Below are 26,756 nucleotides of genomic sequence, written 5' to 3'. Positions count from 1 at the left end.
AGCCCCAATTCAGGTCATGTCAAATTAGTATAAGAGCTTTAGGTTTATGGTCAATTAGGAGTCCACAGAGCCGTCTCGATTAGAGTCTCTTTTAAGGGTGTGTAGTATGCCATACTCATAAGGGAGAGGTTACGAGGTATTTAGAAACTATTCTCTTTCTTGTATTCTATTTTCAAGCTTGGAGTCTAAGTCCTAGAAACTTCTCTAATTCCTGTTGTTCACTTTTTAGATCATTCCTCGATGTTTGAGACACAAGGAAACTCTTATGTCCTAATTGGAGATAATGTTGATGGGACACACTCTGCTCAAGGGAACCATACTCGATTTAGGGGTCCAATCCATAGTAATTCTGGAGTCCCACTGGTTCCCTCTAGTCCTTCCAGGTTAACATCATGAATGCTGAGTTTTGTTAGTCAATTCATATGATAACCCAGTTGGTAGCTTCTCAGGCTGAGCGTGGTGCTTTTGGTATTACATCTTCTGAGGCCACAAGGGTTGTCTAGTTTATGAGGTTAAGACCTCTAATTTTTACTGGTGTTAAGGTATAGGAGGATCCTTAGGGTTTTTTTAGATGAGATAGAAAATATCTTAAGGATTATGTATGACACAAATATGGAAGGGTGGAGTTTGCTGCCTATCAGCTAATGGATGTGGCATACCAATGGTACGAGAAATGGGATCAGGCAATGGGTAAGGTTGAGAAGTCATCTTTATAGGAGGATTTCTCTAATACTTTTCTAGACTGCTTCTTTCCTCAGGAGTTAAGGGAAGCGAAAGTGAAGGAATTTGTTAGTCTAAAATAGGGGATGATGTCGGTCAAGGAGTCTACCTTGAAATTCCATCACCTGTCTAGGTATACTCTAAAAATGGTGTTTGATATGAGGTTCAGGATGAAAAATTTTTCTTCAGGACTATATCAGGATTTAATCCTTAAAATAAGACTGCATTACTGATTAAGGATATGGATATTTTGAGGTTGGTTGTTCATCTGCAATAGGTGGAGAAGGAAAAGAGAAAGCAGGCCGAGGTAGGAGAAAGATAAGGTAAGAGGTTTAGGTATTTTAAGTAGAATGGTCAATAATAGTATGGTAGGGATGGTGGTAAGTGGACAAAGAAGAAGTGGGAAAGTTCTGGTTCTTTCTCTACATCTTGTGCTCCCTACCTAAAGTAGTCGGGTGATAAGCATCAATAGAGTGGTAATAACTTTAGGGCACAGGGTGCCCAATCTCAGACTAGTGAGGCTCAATCAGCCTCATCATGTCCTTCTTGTAAGTTCTGTGGTTGGTTACATCAGGGTTTCTATGACAAGGGAATGAGAGGGATAGGTGCTTCAAATATGGTTAGCCAGGCCATATGCTTAGAAACTATTGGTTGGTAAGGTAGCTTTGGGAGAAAATAAGTCTCTAATTGCCTCTTCATATTCTCCTACATCAAAAGGTGCTGCTTCTGCATCTATTTTTTTTGGTACCGGTACATGCCAGAATCGGTTACATGCTCTTGCATCTAGACAAAAGTTTAAGGCATCGCCTGATATCGTGATTGGTACGTTACAACTCTTTTGTCGTGACATATATTATTTACTTGACTAGGGTTCTACTCTCTCTTATATAGCCTTACTGTGGTTATGTATTTTGTTTTTTATTCTGAGGTTATTTTGGATCCCTTTTCTGTATCTACCCTAATAGGTGACTCTGTGGTTGATAAAAGGGTCTATAGGGGGTGTGTGGTATCTATTGGTAATAAGGAGACTTTGGGGAATTTTTTTGAATTATATATGGTGGATTTTAATGTCATTCTGGGTATGGATTAGTTACACTCGTGCTAAGAATTCTTAGATTTTCGTACTCATAAGGTTGTTTTTAGGTTCCCCGGTGAACCAATTATTGAATGGGAGGGTGGTTCCCTAGCCCATACCGGGAGGTTTATATCTTATCTTAGCTCAGAGATTGATCTCCAAAGGGTATCCTATCATCTATTCTGGGTTAAAGACTCTTAACTTGAAAGGTCCTTCTTTGCATTTTGTTATTATGGTGAATAAGTTTCCTGAGGGTTTTCTGAATGATTTTCCTGGTGTTCCTCCGAATAGAGAGATTGAGTTTGGGATTGATTTGATTTCATACACTCGTCCAATTTCTATTCCTTCTTATAGAATGGCTCCAGCCGAGTTGAAAGAACTCTAGGAGAAACTTAAGGATCTTTTGGATAAGGGTTTTATCTATCATAGTGTATCCCCGTGAGGTACACCGGTGTTATTCGTGTATAAGAAGGATAGTTCCCTTCGGATGTGCATTCACTATCGATAGTTGAATAAGGTAATAGTTAAAAACAAGTACTCTCTTCCAATGATATATGACCTGTTTGATCAATTGCAAGGTGCCAAATTCTATTCTATGATAAATCTTTGGTCTGGGAATCATTAGTTTAAGATTAGGGAGGTGGATATCCTTAAGACAGCTTTTCGTACTCGGTATGGGCACTTTAAGTTCTTAGTTATGTCATTTGGTTTAACTAATGCCCTAGCAGCCTTCATGGATTTGATGAATAGAGTCTTCTATCAGTTTCTAGATGTTTTTGTCATTGTTTTCATTAATGACATCCTGATGTACTCTACGAGTGAGGTAGATCATGCCAATTACCTCTGTATGGTGTTGCAGACCTTGAAAAAACAACAGTTGTATGCCAAATTCTAAAAATAAGAATTCTGGTTGAACGCTGTCACTTTTCTGGGTCATATTAGTTCTAGTGAGGAGATCATGGTGGATCCACAAAATGTTGCAGTGGTTAAGAAGTGTATTAGACCCATGACTCCAATCAATATTCAGAACTTCTTGGGTTTGAATACTACAAGAGGTTTATGGAAAGTTTTTTAACTATAGCTGCCCTATTGACTAATTTAACTCAAAAGAAGGTAGAGTTATCTTGGTTGGATATGTGTGAGGGAATTTTTGAGAAGCCTAAGGATAAGCTAACTTCAGCTCTAGTTTTGACTTTTCTTGAAGGCAATAAAGGGTTTGTAGTGAACTGTGATGATTCTTGGGTGGGACTTGGTTGTGTTTTGATGCAGCATAGTAAGGTGATAGCCTATGCTTCTAGGCAGTTGAAGGTGAATGAGAGGAATTATCCTACTCATAATTTGGAGCATTTTAGTAGTGGTACTTGCATTGAAAATCTGGAGGCACTATTTGTATGGAGTGCACATGGACATCTTATCTGATCATAAAATTCTACAGTATATGTTCACTCAGAAAGATCTTAATCTCAGGTAAAGGAGATAACTTGAGCTTCTCAAGGACTATAATATGAGTCTCCACTACCATCCAAGTAAAGCTAACATGGTTGCTGATTCTCTTAACAGGTTGTCCATAGGAAGTTTACCTCATGTGGATTAGGAGAAATAGGAGTTGGTAAAGGCTATTCATTGCTTGTCTGACCTTAGAGTTCATCTTTTAGACTTCAAGAATGGTGGTGTATTGGTGCAGGAAGTGGTTCAGTTATCTCTTGGTGCTGAGATCAAGGAAAAGCAAATACGAGATTCTGTCTTGATGAAAATTAAGAGTGATGTAGGTAGGAAAAAGGTGATGGTATTTGAGATTAGTAGTGATGGTAACTTGAGGTACCAAGGGAGATTATCTATTCCTAACGTCGATGGTTTTCATAAAAATATATTAGCTGAGGCACATGAATCATGCTATGTTGTTCATCCTGGTTTGATGAAAATATATGATGATCTCAAGAAGATGTATTGGTGGAATGGTATAAAGAGGTATGTGTATGATTTTGTGGCCAAATATATGGTGTGCCAATAAGTGAAAGTTGAGCACGTGAGGACCGAAGGGTGGCATCGAGAAATTGATTTACCCGAATAGAAATAGGAGATGGTCAATATGGATTTTGTTATCGGTCTTCCTCGGTCAATAAATTTGATTCGGTTTGGGTCATCGTGGATAGGATGACAAAGTTAACTCACTTTTTGCCAGTGAGGACAAACTTTTTGGCTAAGGATTATGCAAGGTTGTATCTTCATGAGATTGTAAAGATACATGGGGTACCTATTTTAACTATCTCCGATTGTAGTATGCAGTTTTTATCTCATTTCTGGCGAACATTTTAGAAATGATTGAGGACTAAGGTTAGTTTGAGTACTACTTTTCACCTGCAGACAAACGGGCAAGAAAAAAGACTATGCAGACATTGAAGGATATGCTTCGTGCGTGTGTGATTGATTATGGTGGTAATTAGGTTGATCATATACCTCTTGTAGTGTTTTCTTACAAAAATAGTTACCATTTTAGTATTGGGATGGCTATTTTTGAGGCATTATATGGTAGGTGGTGTAGATCACCTATTGGGTGGTTTGAGATTGGTGAGGCAGATATGTTTGGCCCAAATTTGGTTTATCAGGCTATGGAAAAGGTAAAGGTGATTTGTGATAAACCATATACTACCTTGTCCATCATTTGGGGATGAATGATACTAGTGGGGGAGACTGAAACACCCTGGGTTTGATCCTTAGAAAATTTCTTTGGTTTTCGACTTTCTGGACATCATAAGACTCACCATACCAGTCTTACGGTATGGGTACGGGTCAGGTGACCCAGTCGTAAGTTGTCCAGAATTGGTTGTATAGGTGGTTGAGTTTTTCGTATGGGTATGACTAGGTGAGTATGAATCATATGGTTTGTGATGGGTCATTTGGTTAGGGTTTCCAAAACTTAATTTGAAACTCAGTAACTTAACTTGGATCTAAGTACGAGTGGCTTACCATGAGTCGTGAGATAAGGTACGAGTGGTATAGTCCAACTCTTATATTGGACAGTGTCCAATCCCTCTTAATTTTGTTATGGGTATAGATTAAGGGTACTGGTCATATGCTTGGGTACGGTTAGGCCTTGGTGGTTGTATGTTGGACAGTGTTGGGGTCCAAGGTGGGATTAGGGTATGAGTAAGGGCATGACTCGTACCCTAGGGTATAGTTGGGTGGGGTGGTCGTACCATCCTGCGAGGATTTTAATCAATTTAAGTTAAGGGTAATCTGGATATTTTCCCTTTTAGCCTCTTAAGGCCCCATGACTTATAACACTCTTGGGATATCATTTAATCTATTTGCAATCACTCAAACTCTCTTAAACACTCTCTAATTCTCTTAAGGCTCTTGGGTCAAGGAAGGCTAGAATTTTATCAATAAGATCAATTTAGGGCTTATAAGGGTGATTTCTCTCCATCATCTTCTTAATATAAGGCAAGATACTTCTCCCCCATTGTTAGTTCCAACTAAAGGCATATTTTAGGAATTTTTTTCATGGCATAATTGTTCTATGGTTTTGGATTTTCAAATATATGTTGGGGGGTTTTGACTATAATTGTGGGGTATGGTTTTCCCATGTCTTATACTTATGATTTTCATATTATAATGATGGTTTGAACATTTGGTTGCATGTGAATGGTCATTGGTAATTGGTTTTGGCTTTGGAAACACTACGCACCCTACATGTTTGATAAAATGCCTATGAGAATGCTTTTACTGAGTTGTTAGACTTTTAATTAAACTATTGCATGGTATAACTTGGTAATGGAACCCTAAATGGTATAAATGTTTTAAATGGTTTGGAATGGTTAAATATTAAGGTCATGGTGGTAATGGTTATGATTTAATTGAACATCCTTGTTGGGTACAAGGGAAACCCCCAATACACTTAATAATGGAACACTTGTGGGGTACATGGGATTCCCTAAAGTCAACTTGTTTATGTAATCTATGGGTACATGGGAATCCCTTATGATTTAAAAAGGATGGCTAAGGACATTGAATGCAAGCTATAGTCGGTATGACGATACCACTACTTATAGTCTTAGTTTATAATAAATGGAATTGGTGGATTGGTTGTATGGTAATGGTTTTAATTGGGAAATAATAGCAGGGTGTGATAGCTAATCGTGAAGGAGTGAGTCCAATGGATGAACACAGGAAACTCATGTTTGCCGATATGAGGATTGGTCATGGCGTCCATATAAGATACTTTTGGGGTACATGGGAATCCCTTAAGTACACTTGTACATATATATCATGGAGAGTGAAAGGTACTTAGGAATCCCCTACTCCTGTGGTATCTCCGATTCGTGCGGCTACACGCATTAGGGCTCGTTCAGGGGGGTTACATTGGATCCATATAGCCTATGTGTGGTTCTAGGATGGTTAAGATACATATACCCATGTTAATGGTTTTAAAGAAAGGCTAAACTCGGTTCCTAAGAAAGGATAAACCCGATTCCTTTCCCCAACATGGTTATATATATATATGTATGGTTGTGGATGCATATGGTTTGTTTGCATGGTTTTAAAGATTGGCATTATTTTATCCTTATCTTGAGTACTTGCTAGGGTTCACCCGCTAACCTGTTCTCGGGTGGCTAGATCCCCAAGTGATGTAAGAACCGACTATTCTACTTTTTCTGGTTAGTGATCGGATTCGAGAGCTCGATTGGATTGAAATGGTGAGCTTCAATATTTCAGAGGGATCCATTTCTTATCATAAAATTCTTTAAATACTTTAGTTATTTTATGGATATTGGTTTTGGCAATGGTTAGGGGCATGTCCCAATTGGATTTGTTTGTCTTTCGGTTGAAGGCTTTATGGAACTACTATGGGTGGTATGGGCGGTGTTGGTAGTGGTGTCAGCCTTAGTATTGTCATTAGTATTGGGGATGATACAATTTGACTAGATTTATGATTGTTCCATCCTTTCATGTTATGTTATGAAAAAGAACTTGGTTATTTTATTGGATTAGCTTATGGTATGGTTATTGGTTGAGTTTCAGATGGTTGGACTTATTTGGGTTGGTCTAGATCATGGACTAATCTCAGAGTCTGGATTTGTAAATATACACCATCTTGTTATATATCAAAATTCATCTGCCTCAGGGTATGCATTTGGAGATTGGGTTGGTAATGGGGGTGGTTTCCCATCCTGGTTGGACTTGGGATGTCCATTATGAAAAGGCCCTAGTTTGGGTCATGTCAGTGCCCTAGTCATAGGGCGATGGTTGCTTCAGCGCAGGGTGCTTCCCCTATAGAGCAGTTCATCCCTTAGGTAAGGGTGGTTCTGATGGTTGTAGGGGTGGTTATTAGGGTGCTCATGGTGGTACTCAGGCAAATAGGAAATGTGGTTGATCAGGTACCTAGCTAGGTGACCGGTGTGGTCAGTTATATACAGTACCTGCTAGACCTGAGGCTGAGACTTTGGATGCTATGGTCATATGTACAATTTTAGTGTGCCACAAGTCGACTCCTGCTTTATTTGATCTCCGATCCACTTATTCTTATATATCTTCTTATTATGCACCACTGTTAGAGTTGAATAATGATTTGTTATCTATGCCATTGCATGTATTTACTCTCGTGGGTCATTATTTAATAGTGGATCGAGTATTCAAATCATGTGTAGTGATATGATACTTGTGCTGACCTTAATATCCAGGATAATGTGGATTTTGTTGTGATTCTGGGCATGAATTTGTTATCCTACTATCACGTGGTCATGGATTATTTTGCCAAGACCGTTACCTTAGCCATGCCCGGCTTACCCCCAAATCATTTGGCAAAAACTGGTTAGCCGTGAGCAGACGGGGATTATTTCTTATGTCCATGCTAGGAGACTTATCTTCAGGGGCTGCAAGTATTATCTCGTTTATATTTGTGATACTCATGTGGAGACTTCGTCGCTTGACTCTGTTCATGTTGTCTGTGAGTTTCTGATATGTTCCCTATCGACCTACCTAGTATTCCCCCTATTTGTGAGATTGAGTTGGCTATTTACCTCGAGCCTGACACTCCTCAGCTTCAGTATCTTCTTGGTAAGGATTTTATTAGACCAAGTGTGTCCCCGTGGAGATCTCCTGTATTGTTTATGATGAAAAAAGATGGCTCCATACACATGTGTATCGATTATAGGCTTAATAAGGTGACGGTGAAGAACTGTTATCATATGCCTCGCATTGATGATTTGTTTGACCAGCTTCACGGTGCAGTAGTGTTTTATAGGATTGACTTGAGACCTGATTACCATTGGTTAAGGATTTGAGATGAGAATATCCTGAAGATAACTTTTAGGACCCGGTATTGTCATTATGGGTTCTTAGTGATGTCTTTTGGGTTGACTAATGCCCCAGCTGCGTTCATGGATGTGATGAACCCTGTGTTTAGGCCATATCTAGACTCCTTCATTATTGCGTTCCTTGATGGCATTCTTGTTTATTTGAGGAGTAGTAAGGAGCATGTGCAACATTTGAGAGTCGTACTCCAGACTTTAAGAGATTTTATGATTTTTGCCAAGTTCTCTAAGTGTGAGTTTTGGCTTGAGTTAGTTACGTTACTTGGGCATGTGGTGTCTAAGGATGGTATTATAGTAGCCCAACTAAGATTAAGGTGATTCGTGATTGGGCTAAACCTACGTCTTCAATAGAGGTCTGTAGTTTCATTGGTTTGACAGATTATTACAGACGCTCTATTGAGAGCTTTGTGACTATTTCAGCTCTATAACTAGATTGACTTGGAAGTAAGTTCCTTTTCGATGGTTTGAGGAGTGTGAGTCGAGCTTTGGGAAGCTCTAGGATTTTCTCAGTTCAAATCTGGTGTTAGCTCTTCCTGTTGATGGTGAGAGATTCACCATGTTTTTTGATGCTTTTGGTGTTGGTCTTGGTTTTGTTTTAATGTAGCGGGGTCGGGTCAATGCCTATGCTTCTAGACAACTTAAGGTGCATGAGCACAACTATCCCACTCATGATTTAGAGTTGGCGACAGTAGTTTTTGCACTTATGATATGGAGACAGTACTTTTATAGTGTGCATTGTGAGATTTTCACCGAATATCACAGTCTTCAGTATCTTATAACCCAGTGAGAGCTTCATGCTCGACAACTCAGATGGATTGAGTTTCTTAAGGACTATGATATTTCTATCTTGTATCATCCGGCTAAGGCAAATATGGTAGCTGGTGCCTTGAGTCTCAAGGCAGTGAGTATGGGTAGCTTGGCTTGCATAATAGTTTTTCAAAGGCCTATGGTACGGGATATTCAGTCCTTAGCCAATTTGATAGTTCGTCTTGATGTTTCAGATCCTACATGGATTTTGGCTATGTTTAGGCGAGGCCCTCCCTATTGACTAGGTCCATGATCGTCAGTACGAGCATAACAAGCTTTGCATACTTTGTGATCAGGTGATGAATGGTGCGTCTGAGAGGCATACCATTAATTTTGAGGGTATTTTGAGATTCTAGGACCGCATTCGTATTCCTCAGGTTGGCGATGTGATTCAATCAATTTTACATGAGTCTCATATATCTAGATATTCCATTCATCCTGGCACATCTAAGATGTATAGTTATTTTAGACAACATTATTAGTGGGGCGGTATGAAGAAAGATGTGGCAGACTTTATAACTTGTTGCCTATGTTTTCAATAGGTTAAGACCGAGCATTTACGTCCTGGTAGCGTGACTCAGAGGTTGTCCATTGTTGAGTGGAAATGGGAATGGATTACTAAAGACTGTATTAGTGGTTTGCGTCATACTTCCTATAGTTTTGATGGTATTTAGGTTATTATGGATTGTTTGACCAAGTCAACATATTTCATTCCTATTTAGATGACCGACAGTGCTGAGAGATTAGCCCATATCTATGTTTGGGATATAGTTTATTTGCATGGGGTGCCTATTTCTATCATTTAAGACCGTGGTTCTGTGTTTACTTTGAGGTCTTGGAGGCATTACAAGAGGAGTTGGGTACTCGAGTGGATTTGAGTACAATTTTTCATCCGCAGACTGATGGCCAGTCCGAGCGGACCATGCAGGTGTTCGAGAATATGCTCCGAGCTTGTGTCATGGATTTTGGAGGATAATGGGATCAACACTTACCATTGGCAGAGTTTGCGTATAACAACAAATATCATTCAAGGATTGAGATAGCGCCTTATAAGGCTTTGTATGATAGGAGATATCGCTCTCTGGTCGGTTGGTTTGAGACTTTTGAGGTGAGGCCTCTTGGTATGGATTTTCTTCAGGATTCATTGGATAGAGTCAAGCTAATTCAGGATAGGTTGAGAGCAGCTCAGAGTGGGCAGAAGGCCTATGCAGACTATCGACTTCGTGCCTTGAGATTTGGATTTGGTGATAGTGTATCCCTTTGTATTTTGGCCCTAAAGAGTGTGATGAGGTTTGAAAGGAAGGGTAAGTTCAGTCCTCGATATATTTGTCCTTTTTAGATTCTCCGCATAGTTGGTAACGTGGCGTATGAGTTAGTTTTACCTCCAGATTTTGCTGCTGCTCATCCATTTTTCTATATCTCCATTTTGCATAAGTATATTTCGGACCCGTCTCGTGCGCTTAGATGGGACTCAGTACAGTTAGATAAGTAATTGACCTTTGTGGAGGATCCTATGCTTATTTTGGCTAGTGATGTAATACGATTGTGTACTAGAGAGATTCCTATAGTAAAAGTTCAGTGGAGGCACCTCCCAGTGGAGAAGGCCAGTAGGGAGATCGAGAGCGAGATACGGGCCCAATATCCTCACCTGTTCGACACTTCAGGTATTTCTTCATCTTTAACTTTTGGGGATGAAAGTTTCCTAGTAATGGATATTGTAATGACCCTCTAGGTTATTTTCCGTATTCCTACTTATTTTCACTGTTAGATCTTTTCCATAGCTGCCCCAAGTCATTTATGACTTGCTGGAACTGATAGTTCAATTACCGGGTAGTTTGTCTAATTTTTTAGAGTCAATTTCACGTTTAGAAGTCCTTGTAGATTCTACATGGCCACCGAGCAAAAAATTTAGTAAAATGCTCTCAAATGAAAATTCCAATTATGCTAGCAGCTCCGTAATATCGATTCTAGGCTAGATAGACCCTTGGTTCTGTTCCCACTGAATCTAAGTTCAGTTCGACCCATTGGTTGAAAAGGAAAAACTCATAAGATATGGGTGTGGGACCCACAAGTGAGGTAAATGACCTAGTATAGAAAATATGACTTCACCAATGCATCCAGAACATAGAAATTAGTTGGGTTACATAGTTCGTTTGCGAAAAACGGAGTTCAAATGTGTCTGGAAGGTCAAAAATAAGTTTTGACCTTGCGGACCCCATTTAAGCACTATAAAAAGGCCCTTTGGTAGAATTTCGGGCATTTTCACTTCCTTTTTAATCCTAGTGACCCTATAAATACTTGGTAGCTTCAAATTGATTCTTAGAGGGTGAGTTAGACACGTGTTTAACATGTATATTTGCGATTAACAACAAATTTAAGGTATGAATCCTTCATTTTCAAGCTTTAATTTCTTGATTATTTGACCAAAACCCCAAGTTGCTTTAGGGCATGATTTTATATCAAATAAGCTTGGTTTTCACCTAATTCTTGAGGGTTATGATTCCCCAGAAGTGTATGTATGTCGGGTTGATCTAGGAAATGCATTTTTCGTATGTGGGACCACTTGGAGTTTTTGGTGTGGTTTTTGGACCCAAAGCACAATGGTATAATATGAGTATCAAAATTCTCGTAATGATGTGTATATTGTGTTTTTGATAGCTTGGCACCTCAAAGAAGCTTTTAGGAAAAGAAAAAATAAAGGTTTAGTGGTTTGCGGGCTTTCTTTGGATTTGAGGTAGGTTAGGCTTACTTCTTCTTAAATCCATCTATGTTATAGTATAATTATGATATTTTGTTGGATTGGGAGGGTTCTAGGTATCAGATTGATTAAATGGTAACACTTGGGATTAGTTGAATTATTTAGGCCATTTGAACTCGTATTTTGGAATACTTGACTTGTAGGCTCAGTTGATTTTCCCTTTTGAATTAATGTGTAATCCTGGCATCTTTTAAGAATTCAATGTGTAATATCGACCTGTTATCAACTATATTTAGCACTTATATTGTATCTCTTTCACCAGAGTAGTAGTTTTATTTGAAAATCTTACAAAATATATCTTTTCTCACTTAGTAGATTACCTGACCATTAGATGGATTAGTTAGTTACTATATCGTATAGCTATTAGTTGATATTGTTCTTTTTATGTTGCATGTATACATGTTAGATGACTAATGTTTAGTTTAGGTATTGAGTCATCTTGACTGTTTTTAGCACTGGAGTTTGTGATGCAGCTTATCCTTGGACAAATTGGTATTGTCCCTTGTTGTTTGGTGTAAGACTTTATGGATTTGCTTGAGCAATAATTACAAATTACTTAGCCTATGTTCCCAAATGTTATTTATTGAGTAGGTACTTCAATGTAGCACTTATAAATATATGATTGTATTACCATTAAAAGCATGGTTTTTAATGGTTGCACACAGTTAGTACTCCGTATTTTACTGCAATCGACCAGACAGCCAAAAGTTGTTCTACTATCCATATTTCAATTACTTATTTCACAAGGATTTATGATAGAGGTAATATAAAGTTCTTACTCAATTAGTGTGGTTTAGGGTGTTGTACCTGTAGAAGTTTTAGCGTTTGATACTTGTCGATATACGAATCACATCATGATATTGCTAATCTATGATATGCTTATATTTTAACATGGCATTGAAATAAATAGTATATTTATTCTTTCCAAAGACTATTTGTAGTTAGTTTTGACCTTTAAATTTCGACCATAACTGGCTATAAGAAAATATGAAGAAAGTGTTAAAATAATAGTTCATGTCCTGATTGATATATGTTTTCAGATAAGTATGTTGTGTAACATGAAAACTTATTAGTATTATGAAGGGACAAAGTGCATTCATTTGCAGTTAAAGATGATCTCTTAAAATGTGCATTTTAGGTTGGTAAATTGACATTATCTGGACAGTAAAATATACAGTATTGGGGCTTGCATTTACTTTACCCCTAATGAGTTTTGTTATTTAATTTAGCCCTCGTGAGACATGTTCTTTATTATGTATATTTACATTAATGTGATGATGACTTTCGGCAAGTCCGGAGGATATGTTGGTGATATTGATACCTGATTCGAGTCTGGAGGATATGTTGATGATATGAATACCCAATTTGATTTTGGAGGATATGTTGATGATATTGATGCCCGGTTTAAATAGAGAGAATATGTTGGTGATATTGATGGAAATATATATATATATATATATATATATATGTATGTATGTGTATATGTGTATATGTGTGTGTGCGTTTATATATGCTTTATATGTTTACATCCACTTGTGAAATGAGGGTAGGAGGTTGCCCTTAGGATGTCGGTTATAGATTTCTAATGCTAAGCACTTATAAAGTAAAGTACTTCATGTTTATATAAAATTAGAGAGTGGAAATGGTTACAACAACAAACCCAGTAGATTCCCACAAATAAAATATATCCAATGCAGGTCTCGAACCTGCGACCTTCGCATTAAGAGAGTGGAAATGGTTATTTCCTAATAATGAACTGAGACTAGATGGTAAGTGGGATTTATTATAAGCTAAGGATTTACCTAGTGAATAATGTTAGTACTATATCTTGGATTAATTAAGGAAGGCTGGCTAATGGAATAAGTTATGTGGTGACTAGTTGTCTCTATTAAATGACTATGTTACTTGATGGTTAGAAATCTAATGTACTAATTAATGAACCTTGTTTAGTTAAAGTATGGTAGCTAGAGAATATAATTGATTCATGGCTAATGATGATAATAATATGGAATAGGGGCTTTTTTGTTGATGTTAGTTTCTAACGAGAATTTGAAAAAAATATCCAATAGATGATAAATGTGGGATATGGTCGAATAATGTTGAGATTTGGTTATGTTGATGGTTATACATTGTTATTATTTCCTTGGGTGTACTCTCCGGTGATATGGGATGCCGTGATGGGTTCCTTTACTTTATGCACTAGTTGGTTTATAAGTGCCAACTTTGTTCTTAAGTGGTTTGTCATTTTATTGGTGTTGTTTTATGACTCTGAATCATTTATTTGCTATACATGATGGTATTGGCATGTGTTGATGCATTATGATATATTATTAGTCTTGTTTGACTACTTATTATATTTGGCGATGATGGAGATGATTCATGTAAAATTCTATACCTTGACTTAGATATATTTATCTTGCATTATATAATTTTTATATCATGACTTAGCTCAGTCAACCGATGATGCCTATTGATTATCCATTTTTTTTGTACTCATATATACTTCTGTACCTTTTTGGTGAAGATACGAGTACTAGCCGCCGCCATTGAGTTGAGTTCATGCAATGTGGATATTCTGGTGATAGGTTGAGCTCTTGGAGTTTCAAGTCGCTCATTTTTCTGTATCTTAGATTCAGTCTTTTGTATTCAAGACAGATGAATTGACTATTTAACATTATTGGATTATATTTCTATTTCCACTATACTTAGGTGCTCTTGTACTGATATTACCAGGTCGTGGGATTGGTATCCGTATTTGACAATATTTTTATAGTGGAACATTGTTTATATATAAAATGCGTCCATTTATTTTGTCCTATGTTGGTTTTTTTACCTAGTTAATCCATTGCATCAACTCTGGGTTACGATGTTTGCTTACCTACTGGAGGGATTTGGTAGGTGCCCTCATGACTTGTAAATCGGGTTGTGACAATGTCAATTACAAAACCTTGCGAAAACTGATTACTTTGGAAGTGTTGCCTACCTTTGAGTGAAATAAATCAACGTGTCTAATATTTGTGGTATCTAAGTATGCTAAGCATCTATAAAAGTCTGTTGAAAGGAATTCAAATCCCTTAGACTTAATCCACATTACATTTGTGATATGAAGTCAACACCATCTCGTGATGGAGAAAAGTATTTCATAACTTCTATTGACATTTGCACTAGATATTGTTATGTTTATTTGCTAAATTATATGGATGAAGCAATAGACACGTTTAGGCAATATAAAACCAAAGTTGAAAATCAGTTGGATAAAAAGATCAAAATAATAAAAAGTGATGGGAGTAGAGAGTATGAATCTCCTTTTTATGGAGATATATTTGAAAAATAGAATTGTCCATCAAACTACTGCCCCATGTTCACCTCAATCGAATAGAATTACGAAAAGAAAAAAAAATCAAACATTGAAGAAAATGATGGATGTCTTTCTCATAAGTTCAGGATTACCACAAAATTTGTGGGAAAAAGTTATCCTTACAGCAAATCAAATACTCAATAAATTCCCTATAGCAAGACACAATCCATTTTATATAAAAAATGAAAAGTAAGAAAACCCAACTTGAAATATTTCAAAATGTGGGAGTGTCTTGCCAAAGTCGAAGTTCCTATACCTATAAGGGTAAAAATAAAACATAAAACCGTGAAATATATTTTGAACGAATATGCCACAAACAGTAAAGCATGTCGATTTGGTTCATAAATCCAAACATCTAGATATTCATGAAAATATGATAATTGAATAAGATAATGTTGAGTTCTTTGAACACATTTATTCATATAAAACTGGATATGAGCTGTCTAGTGGTGGGTCTAAACGATCTCTAGGTGAACTAAAGGAGAATATACTTAATGTTGAGAATTCAAGGCATAGTACACATCAAAGAACGTCGACTTCCTTCGGATAAGATTTTGTAACATTTCTTCTTGAAAATAAGCTTCAAACATTTAAAGTAGCAATCTCACCTTTAGACTCATCCTTTTGGAAAGAGGTAGTCAATAGTGAGATTGATTCAATCATAAGGAACCATACTTAAGAGTTAGTTGATATTCTTCCATGAAATAAACCTTTAGGTTCTAATGGATCTTCAAAAGGAAAATGAAGATTTATGGTACTATTGACAAATACAAGGCAAGACTTATTATGAAAGGCTTTAGACAAAAAGAAGGCCTTAATTATTTTGAAATGTTCTCGCTAGTAATAAAGATAACTTCCATTCAAATGTTGGTTGCTTTAGTGGCGACATATAGTCTTGAAATCCATCAAATGCAGCTTTCTTAAATGGATAATTAGAATAAAAAATTTACATGGAACAACCAGAGGGTTTTGTGGTTCCTGGCAAAGAAATGAAAGTGTGAAAACTTGTAAAGTCACTTCATGGACTAAAACAAGCATCCAAATAGTGTCATGCGAAATTTGACCAAACCATATTGACAAACTGATTCATGATAAATGAATGTGATGAATGTGGTTACATTAAAGATACTCCAAATCACAAAGTCATTATTTGTTTGTATATGGATGATAATATTGATCATCAGTAGAGTCATTTCTAACATAAAACCTATGAAATGAATTCTTGACAACAAGTTTGATATGAAAAACCTTAGAGTTGCTGATGCAATCTTAGGGATAAGAATTCATATAACTCCACAAGGGTTGGCATCATCACAGTCTCATTACATTGAAAAGGTACTTGACAAGTTCAAGTGTTTGAATTTCAATATTGCCAAGACTCCGTTAAATGTGAGCTTTGCACTTAAAAAAAAACAAGGAGAAAGTGACTCACAGTTGGACTATGTAAGATCATTGGGAAGTTTGATATATATCATGAATTATATACGGTCATACATAGTATGCATTATTAGTAAATTGAGTTGGTACATGAGTAATCCCAATCAAACTCATTAGATAGCAATGAAAAGAGTTTTGAGATATATAAAACATACTCAAGACTATGCTTTGCATTATAACAAGTATCAAGAAGTAATTAAATGATATAATGATGAAAATTGGATCACCAGAGCGAATGAAGTAAAATCTATGAGTGGATATGTATTTACTTTAGGTGGAAGAGCAGTGCCTTGGAAATCATCCATAAAGACATGTATTGCCTACTATAGAATGGAATCTGAATTTATCGCATAAGATAAAGCCGATGAAGAAGATGAATGACTCTAAAATTTCTTGGAAGATATTCCTTATTGGACCAAAAATTTGGCACCAGTACACTGTGATAGTCAAACGATAATAGATAAGGAAGGGAGCATGATATCTAATGGTAAAAATCTCATCTTATAATACAAAGACATAATACGATATAGAATTACTCTCTGGTGGAATTTTCATGATTGACTATGTTAGGTCAAAAGGGAATTGAAAGATCATCAAAGAAATTGGGTTTACAACCTAGAACAAATTATCACAGTGGTAAATCTACCTAGAAGACTGGAGATCTAAAGATCTAGGTTCAAGGAGATCAAACAAAGTTGTGACTGACGGTTCAATATTATCAATATACTCAACCCATTCGCGTGACAAAGACAATGTTCAGAAAACAAGGATAAGGCTTATGGTTTGAAACTTTTTAATAGTTTCTAAGTTTGGTAGGTTTGATCTATATGATTAAATGTTTAGGAATAACCTATATGAAGTGGAAGCCGCTTCAAGTAGAAAGATAGTAAAGGCCTATTCTCTAAGTTTTCATGAAATCAGGTTGTGTTCATGGATGAAATGAATAAAACCATGACAACCATAAATGGTAAAAGGTTGTTTGTGTGATTTGTATTGTCTAGGTGTATATTAAAGATTGACGGTTCAAAAGCATCACAGCTACTGATTTACCAAGGGCATACGATGCAAGTTCACTATGGAAAGTTCAAAGGAAAACCTATTTATCCAGGTGCAACTAGTCTTTGCTTGTAAATCACATACTTGTCTATAGTTTTTTTTTTATAAAATAGTTATTTCTCCTTCATGTGGGGGATTGTTAGGTTTTTAAGATGTGTGAATGGACAATAAATAGGTTTCTTTTCGAAAGACGCCAAGAGAAAGGATGCAAATTGAATAGGAACCTTTTCGGTTTGAATGGATATGACCTTTCCAATGGGTTTCAACTTTTTTGAAGAGTTGGTTCTTTTTTTGAAGAGTTACACCTGTATGAAGGGGCGCACCTTTCTGAACCATTGATTTTATTCATGAAGCAACACTTGATGGCTATAAATACTTGATTTTTTCCTCAGGTACAAACATGAAATTTTGGAAGTAAAAACACTCCTCTCTCTAGAAAAATTCCAGTATGATTTGCTACCACTAGGTGTGTTCATACTTTGACAGAATTTGAGGTACCTGTATTCTATGTAAATGATTTATTTTATTTGAGGATATATTCTATAATCTCGGGTACTTGAGGGTAATAATTTCCTTAAGGATACATTGTGAATTCGATGGACTTGAATCTTCTAATCTTCATCTGTTTTAAATGTTTTGTTTTGCTATTTTCTAGAAAATAGTTTGAATTTCATTTTGTTGATGTTCATAAGTTCGGTTGAACTTATTATTGAAGTTCAAAGTTGTGAATATAGAGTTACAACTTTATTTGATTGTTCATATGGTTAGTTTGAACATGTGTTTGAAGTTCTTGTTGTAAAATATAGATTTTACTAAATCTAAAAAACAACACTATTATCATTTTCTTCTAGTCATGTAATTAATACTCTGAAAGGATGACTAATTACAAAATTAACAGTAAGATAACAAGCCTCCAATTTGGAGAATACATAGTCAAAAGTTAAATTCTTATACTAGCAATATGTTTTGGGAAAAAAGAAAGGCTCATAATACTGTAAAATTTTCCCAAGAAAATGCGTGAGCGAGAATCAATCAATTAAATACACCTCAAAATCCCAAATTAGAATGTATATGAGCCAGTTATTTTGGATTTTAAGTAATAGCCAGTTGTGAGATCTGCCAAAGGAACAAGGATGAGTATTATTCTCTACCTCATATTATTACATACTTCATTGACCTTTATGCTTACAAAAACTTGAAAATGATCTAGACAACTATAATGGTGTTTTCACAATAATAACATACCCATTGTATTGACATAGAGTGGGAGCTGAGGAGGGTAGAGTGTATGCAGTCCATACCACTACCTCAAAATCTAGATAGAGAGGCTATTTTCGGTTGACCCTTGGTTCAAGACAAAATATAATCTAGAAGAATATGTAATAGAGGTACAAAAGATGATAAAGATTAACACAACAAAAAATAGTACCAGAGAAATACTACTACAAAATAATAATACAAGTGATCTCCCAAAACAATTTATCAATAAGAATTTAGGAACAAGAATTTATAAGTGCAACACTACTATTACTAATAAGGACAACACTCCAAGATACTAGCATGGACACACTCTGACCTCCTACTGTTCTACCCTAATACGTGTAGGCCACACCTCTTATCTAAAGGCATTTCCTCGATAAATTGCAACTGTTCCATATCCTGTCTAATCACCTATCCCAAATATTTTTTCAGTCTAATTCTACCTTTCTTAATTCATCAATGGCCAACCTCTCATACTTTGCACTGGGTCATCCGTGCATCTCCTTATCACATACCCAAACTATCTCAACCTTGCTTCTCATATCTTGTTTTCCACCAAACTCACTCCCACCTTATCTTAGATATCCTTATTTTTAATCCTTATTTCTAATCCTATCTCTCCTAGTCAGACCACACATCCATCATGATATCATCTTCTCTACCACTTTGATCCTCTGACTAGCCAACTCTCTGCATACAACATAGCAGGTATTTCACCATTTTGTAGGCCTTATAATTAACTTTCATAAGCACCTTATTATCATACAATACTATAAAAGTGAGTCTCCATTTCATCCACTCTGCACCATTTCAATGTTAGACTCTTGGGTCAACTCTCTGGACATGAAATCCAAAAATTTAATCTTGGTCCTGCTCAACTTAGTCCCTTCAAACACTAAGTTATGTCTTTAAATCTCTAGGATAGCATTAATTTATTCGCAAGCCTTGTTAATCAAAACTACTTCATCCACAAATAACATATATAATGATATCTCATCTTAAACTTTTTTTGTAGATACATCCATCACCATGACCAATAAAATTAATCAAAAGATCAATCTTTGGTGCAACCCCATCACGATAAAAAAGTGCTTCGAGCCTTCCTCTATAGTACATATTGAGTTTTGGCTTCATCACTCATGTTCTTAATTGACATAGTGTATGCCAATGGTATACCTCTAGTCTCCAAGAACCTCTATAAAACCTCATTTAGGAATCTGTCATAAGACTTTTCTAGATCAAGAAATATCATACATAAGTCTATCCTCTTTCTATACTATTCCACCAGTCTTCTTACTAGATGAATGACTTATGTTTTTGATCATCCTAACATAAATCCAAACTGATTCTCAAAAATAGTCACGATCCTCTTTACGCTCAACTACAAAACAGCCTCTCCAAAACCTATATAATATGGCTTAACAACTTGATATCTTGTAGTTGTTGTAATTCTATATGTTACCCCTATTCTTGTACAATGAAATCATTGTTCTCCATTTCCAAGCTTGGGACATCTTTTCTATTCTAAAGATGACATTTAACAACTCTATTCCCTACTCCATACCTTCCCCAACTGTGCTCTTCTGAAACTTAATAGGAATCTCGTTTGGCCCAATTTCTCTACCCTAATGCATCCTATGAATAAAATTTTTTTCCTCCTCTACCTTTATACACTGACAATAACCATAGTCACGATGCCTCTCTGAATTCTCCACATCCCCCAATACAATTCTATTATTCCCACCTTCTTGTTCTAGAGTTTATGATAGTATGACTATTATCTCCTCCTAATGAGTACCTCATCCACCAATTGTCATTCTCATCATTGATGCACTTCACTTGGTCAAGATACCAAGACCTCCTCTTTCTAGACTTGGATAGCTTGTATAACCTCTTATTGCAACCTCTATAATCTAATTCTATGTACAAGCTTTTAAAAGTTATTGATTTAGTCATCATAACCGCTAACTTAGCCTTTTTCCTATCTATATTGTACTCTGCCCTACTCATCCACTTCTCATCCTCAACCTCACTCTCTGCTAACTTCATGTAAGTTCCTTTCTTTGACTCTACCTTTTTTTTTACTTTTTTATTCCGTCACTAATCCCTTTGATGCTGGTTTGATCATCTCTCTAGTCATCCAACACCTCTCTAGCTATCTCTCTAATGCAATTTCCAGTCGTATCCCATATACTACCTATATTCTTCAAATCTCCCAAACCCTCATATCTATACTTCTTCCCTATTTCCAAGTCGCTGGAAATAGTTAAGCTACCCCATTTAATCTTTGACTGGTTAGCCACACTCTATTTTTTCTCTCCTTCTGGATCACTAAGTCCTTTAGTAAAAACCAATGTTGGGTCAAAGGATTCTCATTTCGTATAACCTTATAGTTATTACAAATACCTATATCATCCTTTCTAAAAAGCAAAATGTCCATCTGAGTATTGGCCATCGAACTACGAACTATTAACCCAAAGGCTCTAGCAAAATCCAAAAATGAGGTTCCTCCTGTCATGACCTAAACTAGGGCTTGGCCATGATGGACATCCCACACCAACCAAGGCCTAAGATGGGCCCCTTATCCTTACCTCAAGGGCATAAGAATAATAAATTTACGGAAGCTAACTAATAGAATAACAAAGGAATTTAATGAACCAAAAGATCATGTTTATAGTTCAAGATTCAAATCCAGAAAGTAACAATCCAACGTTATCCATAAAGCCTCTAACCAAAGAATATCAACTAAGTCGGGACATGACCAAACTATGCCAAAAGAAAATGAAAAGTTTTGGAATAATAAATGTAAACTAAAGGAAACTGGGCTTTCTAAAAGATGGAAGGCTCACCACTTCAAGGGATAGGGGCAAGGGATATGTTACGTGATCATTTAAAATTTAATCTTGAACTCTATAGCTTTCAACTTCATCTGCTATCCATGGAAATTTAGGTCATCTAGTAACGTACTGGCTATATAGGTCTAGTACTCCCCATCCAATGGGGCCTAAGTCTGTGTTGGCCGCACGTACTGAGGTTAGGCTAAAGTCACAAATATACTAAAGCCACCATACATATTATCCTCAAGTTACGAAAATAAAATTTGGTCATCCCATTAAGGTACGACATCCCTATGCTAGTAAATATAGGTTTTGGGAGTTGTTCATGAAGAATTACGTCTTCACGGTGAGCTATATAATTCCCTTTAGTGTCTAATTAAAATAGTTTGCACATACCATTCATCATGGAGTCGGTCATTAGGGCATATTTATATGGTATCGTAATAACAAGATTCGCAAGCCATTCATATCATGGCAAGAAACATTATTGACTCCATAACCCCATTATTCAAAATCATGCTCATATTCATCATTAATTTGTAGAAAATCTCAAAGCAAGTCGTAAAGTTCAACACTTTCAATATTTAAAAAAGATAGGGTATCATCTTTGTTCATCAAATTTATTCAAAGCTCTTTCAAAGACTTGAAAGTCATAATTTCCATCATTCATAACATTCGCCCCATGGGCGATTCTAGATTCATGTAAACCATTTTTCCATTAATGCCATGCAATGGTTCAAAGGACAAAGTAAAATTCATAGTTTCCATGCAACTTCAAGTTTTGAAAGATGTTGAGGGCCATATTTTCATCATGCAAAATCAAGAGAAAAACCGATTTAAAGCTTTCACAACCAAACCCCTCAACCCTAGTTTCAAACAACCATTAAAGAATGCATAACTATAAAGTAAATTGACAAAATATAGTAATACTTAAAGTAAGGAGTGTACAACATGCCCTTTTGATGAAAGAATTTTGAGAAAAATTTAATCTAAAGCCTTGAAAGTTGAACCTTGAGAAAAAACCCTAGTTTTATTTCTCTTGAGAGTAGAGAGGAGAAAGAGAGACAAGAAACTGATATCTAATGAGTAAATATCTTTTAAAGAGTGATTTAAGTCGTGGGGGATAGGTTTGAGGTGAGGAAAAGACCAGAATACCCTTAAAGACATCGAAAAAAATTACAGGAATCTCCGACAACTAAGTTGACAACCCGTAAGTTTGTTGACAACTTGTTAAATGGTCATCAATCTCTTGCTAGATTTGGCGCCATTCACTTGTTAAGGTTGACGACTTGAGTTAACAACTCATCACCTAGTTGACAGCTCATCAACTTAGTTGTCAGCCTCTGGCAGACAGACACTCCCATGTGAAATGAGCATCACTTTCTACTCTGATATCAGATTAAGGTGAAATCAGATGTGTTTGAAAGAAGACTCAAGGATATTTTATTTGGTATATAGTAGGCTACCTAACTCATAATATTCTAGGAGTAATTATTGTTGAAAGTTAGAACAAGTAGGAATGTCCACTAAAACTCAATCGGTAGAAAAGTTCTTAACCTAACTTTGAGTTAGGAGATTTTTATGATGTCAATCCATCTCCAAAGATTTTCCCACACTATAGAATTGATCATCACACTTATATTGACATAGAAATTATTGGGTACGTATCTATACACGTAGAAATGATAGCTCAAATTCTTGCTCGAAAATGTGGGGTGTTACATTACCTCCCCCCTAAAATCATTCAGCCTCGAATAATGGGCAGAAACTTATTGAAGCTCCCAAAGTACAAAATAAAGGATGTAACTTCACATTAGAAATTCTCCATCAACACGACATACATAGGAATCCAATGAAATGAGCTTCACGATATTACCAAGTAAATCATGTAAACATGAATCATGAGATAATGAGATGTGACATAGACATGATCTTGGACGTGAGTTCTATAGAACATAATTATTACAACACAAGGCATGAAATTTTCTAGGAATCATCGGCCTAATAAAGATTTGATACAAGGCACTAAATGAGACTTTTGTGAGACATTAGAATAGAAACATTCACCACCTCAAATAATACGCATAATAGCCTTAAAATTTAGCGATGCTTCTCAACTACGCTTACAACTACTAATACCACATCACCATTTCAATCTTATAATTCCCCTTCCCCCAAATACATAACTACAAGGAATTGAGTTTAACTGTATATTTCTTCCACGCTGAAGCCTAATACATAGTAAAAAGTTGCTAGCTTAAGCTATGGGACCCTATAATCTACACCCCTCCAAGAATACTCCTCCAGCTTATCACTATAATCAATCAATCTCAAGTTTTGATCAAGGAGTACTAGCCACATAACATAATAGCTTGTGTATCTACCAATCACAACATTCAAGCCTATCTTAACTACACCCACTTTATGGACCTCCCCACTAAAAACCAGCAACTTCAATCACTATCACAAAGATTTTTACCATATCTCCCCTTCCTAATCATTTCGCATAATGGAAATTCATCTCACACTTCCCTCTTCATCAATAACCTTAGCTCGAGTAGTCACCCTAAAATTTTCATTAAATAACATCTACTCTCTTATCTACTCAAGGTAAGACCTATGAAGTGAGATACAATATAATGGGCACGATATACTTCATAGAAAACACCCAAATCATAAATAGGGGGTCGTTTGGGCCTAAACATAACATAGCATAAGTTCTTAGGAATGTTCAGAGTAAGGAGCATGAGCGCATATATCATGAGTCATATAACATAAAGCTAAGATTTTGTATATATTAAAGGAATAAGACAAGGATTTCCACTTGAAGCTATTGCTTCTCATTCTAAGAACTAAGAATGATCATGAGTTTGCATAGATAACATCACTTTGGGCTAAGACATGACATGAAATATGTTGGTAACATATATAGAGTATAGTTTCTCATAACTAAGCATATAGGGAGACATGAGTTTACGGATAATGAGCAACATAACATAGATCTTAAGTACTTGGAAGCTTGGGTTTCTGGGAATCGTTATTGCTTTCAGTTCAGGGGTTAGATCATGGATACAAATTTTATAGAGAACTCAGACCTTAGGCATAGGCACAATTTGAATACATAAGACATTGGCAGAATGTCCTCTTAAACCAAAGTAAGAGGAATTTTCTAGAATAAGAATAGAGTTATCATGACTCTTCCCTTAACTTACCACCATAAGAAAATTCAAGACCTACCTCAGTTTATAATCTCCCCCTTAGCTTAATGGCAAACATCCTAGACTTGCAAAAATATCCTCTCTTAAAATCTACAAGCACAATACTCAGCACAATGAGGGTATCACCATTACACATGAATGTCAAACTCCCCCTGATAACTATAATCATGAAGATGCTAAATTCTTTCTAGGACATCCCTTTTAGGGATACTAATATTAACTTTCACTGGCCTCTATCGCCATCACTCTATAACTCACCCTCTCATGAGCATACACATCCACACTTCTTAACACATAATAATACATTTTCCACTCTTTAGTATACTATTATAAAACCTCTAATCATATGACATCACAACTTAACAAATTTTTAAAACTATACAAAGGGCACACATCGTCTATCTATATTTTTTTCAATTCAGCTTGAAAGAACACCATAGAACAACTCCCTAGACTTTTCCATACTATGAAATCCAAGAACATGAACTAGGTACACATGGAACTTATACCCTTAAAACATCATCTAACAACACGCTACCTAGGGATCAACATATTCTTATAAACCTTGCACTCTTATCCACCTAAAGACTTAGCCGTAATTCATCGCTTCAACACTAGTCCTTATGTATAAATATCACAATTACCCAGTCAAATTTTTCATAGGTTATCAACCTAAGCTCCTTCACACATCAAATCAAGCCTACTAATTTAATACCACAATTCTCGCATCACTATCCTCGAGCTAAAATTCTTATCGCCATAACCAACATCTAAAGTTAAGGCTTAACATCTACTACCAATCATGAATTACCAATGAAACATCCTACATTCTATACTAGTCCATCAAAATATATATGACAAACTTATCCATCAAAATTCCTTATTGCATTTAACTATGGCCTACAAGAACATCTTCTTCACAACATTACTACTACACTTTAAACTTGACTACACATCTCCTCACCTACTAGACTGGCTTAAAACTGCTAGCTAAATAGATCAAAGGACACTCAGTGTAGTAAAACCACATAATTAGGATAGTAGATCTTAATCTTAACATAACTTATTATAGTCTATTAGCATATTTTCCTCCCTCACATCATATCTACTTATCTAGTCATACCTTTAAAATACCTTCAAAATTCTATACTTCATTGAGTCACCCTTTCTAAGATTCCCCAAAGAAGTCTAAATTTATAAATTATTAGCCACTCTATACTTCCATTCACAACCTATGATTAATTTTTTACTATTACACAAACTAGCCATCATGAGCTCCTTCCCTATTTCAAATAAATTCTAAATCACCATAACTAATCACTTACTCTACTAAATACTATAAAATCTACACATATTCCTGCAACCATAACAAATCACCATAAGAGCATACCATACCTAACATTCACTCAATGTACACGAATACAACTACCCTTTTTCACTCAAAAGTTACTTTTACCTTGGCTTCTAAACTTTTGACTTCATAATATTAACTTGGGATCATCGTAATTTTCATAGGTCAAAACACCCTAATTTATACTACCACTCAGGTGGAAATACTATCCTAATATTTAGATACATACTTTTCCCCTTAAGCAAGCTATCCACAATAAAGTTTTTAGAAGGTACTGAATACACTTCTTAGATCAGACTAAAATGCATGATTCATAAAGATAGAGGTATACACTTGAATCTATACACTTTGACACACTAATGAAATCCTTTCAAGTCCTTATGCTGATTCATAAATTTTTGATGACTCAGTCTGGAAGGACCACATCATTAGGAATCTAGGCTTTTTGCACTTATATCCCCCCGATAAAGGGGCATAGCCAAGAAAATAGAGTAAGGAAGGAATTTTGGATAACTTTAATGGACAATATTATTGTATGATCTAGAGTATGAGAAAATGAGAAACA

Source organism: Capsicum annuum, chromosome 1, assembly GCF_002878395.1.
Source record: "Capsicum annuum cultivar UCD-10X-F1 chromosome 1, UCD10Xv1.1, whole genome shotgun sequence".
Lineage (NCBI taxonomy): Eukaryota > Viridiplantae > Streptophyta > Magnoliopsida > Solanales > Solanaceae > Capsicum > Capsicum annuum.
This window is presented reverse-complemented; position numbering follows the sequence as displayed.